This window comes from Triticum aestivum, chromosome 2A (assembly GCF_018294505.1).
Source record: "Triticum aestivum cultivar Chinese Spring chromosome 2A, IWGSC CS RefSeq v2.1, whole genome shotgun sequence".
In the NCBI taxonomy this organism is placed as follows: Eukaryota; Viridiplantae; Streptophyta; class Magnoliopsida; order Poales; family Poaceae; genus Triticum; species Triticum aestivum.
Genome location: NC_057797.1, coordinates 85,781,346 through 85,788,689, shown reverse-complemented (window position 1 = coordinate 85,788,689; position 7,344 = coordinate 85,781,346). Strand labels below are relative to the sequence as shown.

The window sequence follows — 7,344 nt, the reverse complement described above, 5'->3', positions numbered from 1 at the left end:
AAACACCGGGGATACTTTCCCGGATGTTTCCCCCCTTCACCGGTATCACCTCATACCGCGTTAGGGCATGCCTAGCATCACGCTTTGCTTTGTCATGCTTCGTTATGCATCTGTTTGCATTGTATTCACTGTTTCTCCCCCCCCCCTCTTCTTCCGCTAGACGCCGAGACCGACGCCGCTGCTACTCAGTACGACTACGGTGTTGACAACCCCTCTCTCTTGCCCGAGCAACCAGGCAAGCCCCCCCCCTTGATCACCAGATATCGCCTACTCTTCTCTATACTGCTTGCATTAGAGTAGTGTAGCTTGTTACTGCTTTCCATTAATCCTATCCTGATGCATAGCCTGTCCTTGCTACTACTGTTGTTACCATTACCTGCTATCCTACTGCTTAGTATAGGATGCTAGTGTTCCATCAGTGGCCCTACACTCTTGTCCATTTGCCATGCTATACTACTAGGCCGTGATCACTTCGGGAGGTGATCACGGGCATATACTATATACTTTACAGTACTACATTACCTGTGGTACTGTTCGGAGTTGGGGACTGAAGGGGCAGGTGGCTCCATCCCGGTAGAGGTGGGCCTGGGTTCCCGATGCCCCCCGACTGTTACTTTGGGGCGGAGCGACAGGGCAGGTTGAGACCACCTAGGAGAGAGGTTGGCCTGGCCCTGGTCGGCGTTCGCGGATACTTAACACGTTTAACAAGATCTTGGTATTTGATCTGAGTCTGGCCACTGGCCTATACGCACTAACCATCTACGCGGGGACAGTTATGGGCACTCGACGTCGTGGTATCAGCCGAAGCCTTCGTGACATCAGCGACTGAGTGGCGCGCGCCGGATTGGACTAGAACGCCTGCTAGGCTAGGTCTGCTTCTGGCCGCGTTCGCAACGTGCAGGTGTGCAATGGCGATGGGCCCAGACCCCTGCGCCATAGGATTTAGACCGGCGTGCTGACCTCTCTGTTGTGCCTAGGTAGGGCTGCGACGTGTTGATCTTCCGAGGCCGGGCATGACCCAGGAAAGTGTGTCCGGCCAAATGGGATCGAGCGTGTTGGGTTATGTGGTGCACCCCTGCAGGGAAGTTAATCTATTTGAATAGCCGTGATCTTGGTAACAGGACGACTTGGAGTTGTACCTTGACCTTATGACATCTAGAACCGGATACTTAATAAAACACACCCTTCCAAGTGCCAGATACAACCGGTGGTCGCTCTCTCACAGGGCGACGAGGGGAGGATCATCGGTTAGGATTATGCTATGCGATGCTACTTGGAGGACTTCAGTCTACTCTCTTCTACATGCTGCATGACGGGGGCTGCCAGAAGCGTAGTCCTCGATAGGACTAGCTATCCCCCTCTTATTCCGGCATTCTGCAGTTCAGTCCACATATGATACCCTTATTCCATTTGATACCAATGCATACATATGTAGTGTAGCTCCTTGCTTGCGAGTACTTTGGATGAGTACTCACGGTTGCTTTGCTCCCTCTTTCCCCCCTTTCTATACTCGATTGCTGCGACCAGTCGATGGAGTCCAGGAGCCAGACGCCACTGTCGATGACAACTACTACTGCTCGGGAGGTGTCTGCTGCTACGTGCAGCCCGCTGACGATGACCAGGAGCAGTTTAGGAGGATCCCAGGTAGGAGGCCTGCGCCTCTTTCGATCTGTATCCCAGTTTGTGCTAGCCTTCTTAAGGCAAACTTGTTTAACATAGTTCTGTACTCAGATATTGTTGTTTCCGCTAACTCGTCTATGATCGAGCTCTTGTATTCGAGCCTTCGAGGCCCTTTGCTTGTAATATGATGCTTGTATGACTTATTTTATTTGTAGAGTTGTGTTGTGATATCTTCCCGTGAGTCCCTGATCTTGATCGTACACATTTGCTTGTATGATTAGTGTACGATTAAATTGGGGGTGTCACATAATATGATAGGCATCCAAGATAGTTATAATAAAAACTATCATAACAAGTGTATTGAATACTATGATAAGTTTGATACTTGATGATTGTTTTGAGATATGAAGATGGTGATATTAGAGTCATGCTAATTGACTAATTGTGAATTTGAGAAATACTTGTTTCTAAAGTTTGTGATTCCCGTAGCATGCACCTATGGTGAACCGTTATGTGATGAAGTCGGAGCATGATTTATTTATTGATTGTCTTCCTTATGAGTGGCGGTCGAGGACGAGCGATGGTCTTTTTCTACAATCTATCCCCCTAGGAGCATGCACGTAGTACTTTGTTTCGATAACTAATAAATTTTTGCAATAAGTATGTGAGTTCTTTATGACTAATGTTGAGTCCATGGATTATACGCACTCTCACCCATCCACCATTGCTAGCCTCTCTAGTACCGCGCAACTTTCGCCGGTACCATAAACCCACCATATACCTTCCTCAAAACAGCCACCATACCTACCTATTATGGCATTTCCATAGCCATTCCGACATATATTGCCATGCAAGTTTCCACCATTCCGTTTATTATGACATGCTTCATCATTGTCATATTGCTTTGCATGATCATGTAGTTGACATCGTATTTGTGGCAAAGCCACCGTTCATAATTATTTCATACATGTCACTCATGAGTCATTGCATATCCCGGTACACCGCCGGAGGCATTCACATAGAGTCATATTTTTAAGAATTGAGTTGTAATTCTTGAGTTGTAAGTAAGTGATGATCATCATTATTAGAGCATCGTCCCATGTGAGAAAAGGATGATGGAGACTATGATTTCCCCGCAAGTCGGGATGAGACTCTGGACGAAAAAAAAAGACCATAAAAAAGAGAAAAAGGCCAAATAAAAAAAGGAGAAAGAAAAAAAATGAAAAATGAGAGAAAAAGAGAGAAGGGACAATGTTACTATCCTTTTTCCACACTTGTGCTTCAAAGTAGTACCATGATCTTCATGATAGAGAGTCTCCTATGTTGTCACTTTCATATACTAGTGGGAATTTTACATTATAGAATTTGGCTTGTATATTACAATGATGGGCTTCCTCAAAATGCCCTAGGTCTTCGTGAGCAAGCAAGTTGGATGCACACCCACTTAGTTACTTTGTTGAGCTTTCATACACTTATAGCTCTAGTGCATCCGTTGCATGGCAATCTCTACTCACTCACATTGATATCTATTGATGGGCATTGATACGTCCATTTTGCATCATGCTTTTATATCGATATTTATTGCATTATGGGCTATTATTTCACATTATGTCACAATACTTATGGCTATTCTCTCTTATTTTACAAGGTTTATATAAGGAGGGAGAATGTCGGCAGCTGGAATTCTGGGCTGGAAAAGAAGCAAATATTAGAGACCTATTCTGCACAACTCCAAAAGTCCTGAAACTCCACGGAATACTTTAAAATAAATAATGAAAAATCCTCGCCAAAGATGAAGACCAGGGGGACCACACCCTTTCCACGAGAGTGGGGGGCACGCCCCCCTACCTCATGGGCCCCCTGGTGGCTCTCCGATGACCATCTTCTCCTATATGAAGTCTTTCGTCGAGAAAAAAAAACAAGCAACCTTTCGGGACGAAACCGCCGCCACGAGGCGGAACCTTGGAGGATCCAATCTAGAGCTCCGGCAGAGCTGTTCTGCTGGGGAAACTTCCCTCCCGGAGGAGGAAATCATCGCCATCGTCATCACCAACGCTCCTCTCATCGGGAGAAGACAATCTCCATCAACATCTTCATTAGCACCATCTCATCTCAAAACCCTAGTAATAGAAATGAACGGAGAGCCTGCTGCCACGGTGAAAATCCATACTACGATGAAATCATCGAGCGGCACAGCTCGTTTTGCGCTCGCAGGTGCTCTCGCTAGGCGGGTAGTGTAGCAGTGTTTATATGTTCGATGTGTCATGTGACTTTTTTTAGGGGGACATTGGGAGTATTTTGTGAAAAAATATTTTTTACATATCGCCATGGATTATGGCCCAATTGACCATTGAAAAAAGAATGGAAAAGGGTACAGCTAGGCCAGATTGCCTAATTGCTTCGATCGCTTCATATGTTCGTCTCCCTCTCCTGTATATGTTCGTCTCCATTTCGGGAAAAGAATTGGAACCAATCTAGCAGTCGGCGAGCGAGAAGAGCACAACAGGACGCCAAACTATCTCCTCCTTGCGTACCTCAGATTTCCTTTTTTTAAGGAAAATACTCGGCTTCAGCCGACTGATTTCTTGAAAGAAATCTACCGCATCCGCTAGGTGCCACGCGTCCTGGTGTGGACTCACCGGTTGAGAGCGGCTCGCCTCCAACCTTATCTATTCGCTCTCTCTCCTACCTTTCTTCTTCACCTATATCTCCTCCAAATTTCCAAGCTCTTCGCTGCTACTTAGAGCGTACCTTGATTGGCGCTGCTGAAGGAGATACAAGGGGCACCTAGGTGCTTCAGGGGATGCTCGCTCTGCTGCGATGGAGGTGTTAGGGATGGGGCAAGCACCATGCGTGTCGCAACCATAGGCTACGTGCTTCAGCGGTCCATCCTCGGATACAACAGAGGAGCTACTCACTAGGATTGCAACACAAGTGGTGTTGCGGAAACATAGTCAGTGTTGCAGAAGCAATAGTTGCTTCAAAAACATCCCTCGTGCTTGAACAACAATGGCGGAACTACAAGACTGAGGTAATCTCTATGCTGGGTTGTTTCTGAAACATGGCTTATGTTGCAGAAGTTCATGAGACTACGAAAAAAATCTGCAACACAATCTTTGTTGCAAATGTTTCCGCAACACAAGCTTTGTTGCAAAGATGCGCAACACAATTTCTCTTGCAAATGTTTCCGCAACATGAGCTCTGTTGCAAAGGCTTCTGAAACACTACCTTTGTTGCAATGATGAGTACGGAGCTGGATCGCTCGATGGCGTCAGATCTAACGACCGCGAAGCCGGCAGATCTTTTTAAAAGATCCGCCGGCTGACGCGTAGCACCCTCCTTTTTTTAAGGGAACGTACCTCAGATTTTTATTATGTGAAAAATAAATATAACTTGTTGCAAGGGAAAAAAACTGTGTTAAAATCATTTAGTAAAAAGCAACGAAGAATATTCCACAACTACAAAAGAACCAATAACTCAGCAAACCCAGGAACATGTTTGAAGAAAAGTAAACGATGAAAGGACCTTGTTGCATAGGAAAAAGAATGAAGGGCACAAGTGCACGAGGAAGGCCCAGGCATCTACATAAGACACAGGAAAATTCTAAGTGCACACGAGGGAAGGCCCGGGCGTATCTGCAAGATGCTAGGGACCGGCGCACAAAATCTGTAAAAAATGCACACGAGGGAAGGCTGGGCGTATCTGGAAGATGCTAGGGACCGGCGCACAAAATCTAAAAAAATTTGAACCATTTCTCAATTTGTGCGTGTCATCATTGAGCAGGGGCCATGCTAATCTTGTCTGTATCGTTCCAATTTTATTGGATGTCCCCGAAGGGACGATGAGGCAGCGAGTGCGGGGCTTATAAACTGGTTGAAACATCTGTCGCCGGGCGATGTGGTACTAAAGAGGGGGAGATAATTACACCTACAGTCCTTGTACTCTTCGGCGTGTAACATGATGGTCCTCAAACTCACAGAGTGCTTCACTATGGTCCTCAAATATGAGAATATGCTTCAATACGGTCCTAGCTACGTCTCCCACTACAACCTGCTGCCCAGCCCTGTGCCACATCAACATTTGATACACGTGTGGGTTGTCAGAATTGCAATTCTATTGTACGATTTTACGACTTTACGATCCAAACTAAGCCCTCTGATTTTACGATTTTGGTTCATAGAATCTATGTTTTGACGATCCTGGTAGTTAAGATTCTACGATTTGCGATCCTGCCATCGAACCTTGGGTGTGGGTCCTGCATGTCAGCATATCAAAGAGGAACATGAAAAAAATATTCTGCATGTCAGCACAACAAAGAGGAACTTGGAAAAAGAATTGCCAATCCAGGATTCGATGCAGAGCCCACACGTCAACCTAATAGACAAGCTAACCAACAGACCGGATGATGATCCGTGTCTAACAATGATATAGAACTTTAGATAAATCAGTGTGTAACGTACCCGTTTCCTTTCTATTTTATTTATCATCTGCGTGTTTATTTTCCCTTTTAGTTGAAAATTTATTAAATAATATTCATAAATTATGTATTAATAATTCTTGTAGTTTTTCTTACTTTTTTAAAAATGGGAAAGGAAAAAAAAGGAAAAACGTACTTGAAAATAAAGAATAAAAAACAGTAGTTAGGCGTAGATTTGGATAAAAATATAACCACGCTGAACATTATCCAAAATACATGCTTTCAATTTATTTTAAATAGTTTTGTATTTAGAAACTATAGTGAGGATACCCAATAAATGTCCGTGTTGTGGTCCTGAATGAAGATAGATAAATTTTTCCAATAAATGTGCGTGCTTTTGATCCAAACTACTTTTTTCTCTCTCTGATGTGTCAACATGCGAGGCCCACATTTGTACTATATTGCTGAGAGTAGCGTGAGATGTAGCCAGGACCATATTGGAGTGTATTCTTGTATTTAAGGAATATAATGGAGCACTCCATGAGTTCAAGAACCAGCATGTTACATGCCGAAGAGTATAAGGATTATAGGTGTAATTATCTCAAAGAGGGGTGGTCTGCTGCGCCCCGCAAGCGCCGGAGGCGTGGAATCAAACCAAACGGGCAAATGGGCTGCATCATCGTGCAAACTGGATCTTTCTCAGCCGGCCCATTGGCCCAACTTAAGGGAGCGAGCTGCAGGGCGCTCGTTCGATTTTGCTCATATAAAAATAGCAAAATCACTAATTAAGAATACTCGTTGCAAAGAGCACTCCGCTTTTCCAGATCGCGATAAGTGGCGCACATGCAGCATGCCACTTATCGCAACCTAGAAGTTTTTTTTTTTCGTAGATCCGTTTATTCAAAACGTTTTATCTCTTAAACCATGCGTCCAAATCTCGAACCGTTTTCACCGTTAGATTCCTTGCATCGAGATCTTCAAAACTAGATCCCATATTGATAGGTTTTGACAAACTTTTTTTTACGAAAAAACCGGATGAAAAAAACCGGGTGAAAAAACCGGACCGGAAGCATGGTTTTTTCCCTTTTCGAAAGAGGCACATCCGTACCTCTCGTGAAATCACAACCGTGCCTCTCGTGGAAGCAAAACCGTGACTCTCGTTGAAGGAAAAAAACAAAAAACACGTTTTTTTTTTCATTTCCGAGAGGCATGACCGTGACTCTCGCGAAAGCACAACCGTGCCTCTTGCGAAAGCAAAACCATGACTCTCGCGAAAGAAAAAAAAAATAGAAAACGCATATTTTTTT

At 44.5% G+C, this 7,344-nt stretch overlaps 1 non-coding gene across 1 annotated transcript; it reads right to left on the bottom strand.

Annotated features, from left to right (window-relative positions):
- Nucleotides 1–5,357: 5,357 nt before the first annotated feature.
- LOC123038380 (U6 spliceosomal RNA) lies at nucleotides 5,358–5,460 on the bottom strand. Its single transcript, XR_006417831.1, has one exon. It is a non-coding gene; the product is annotated as a U6 spliceosomal RNA (small nuclear RNA).
- Between the last annotated feature and the right edge of the window lie 1,884 nt (nucleotides 5,461–7,344).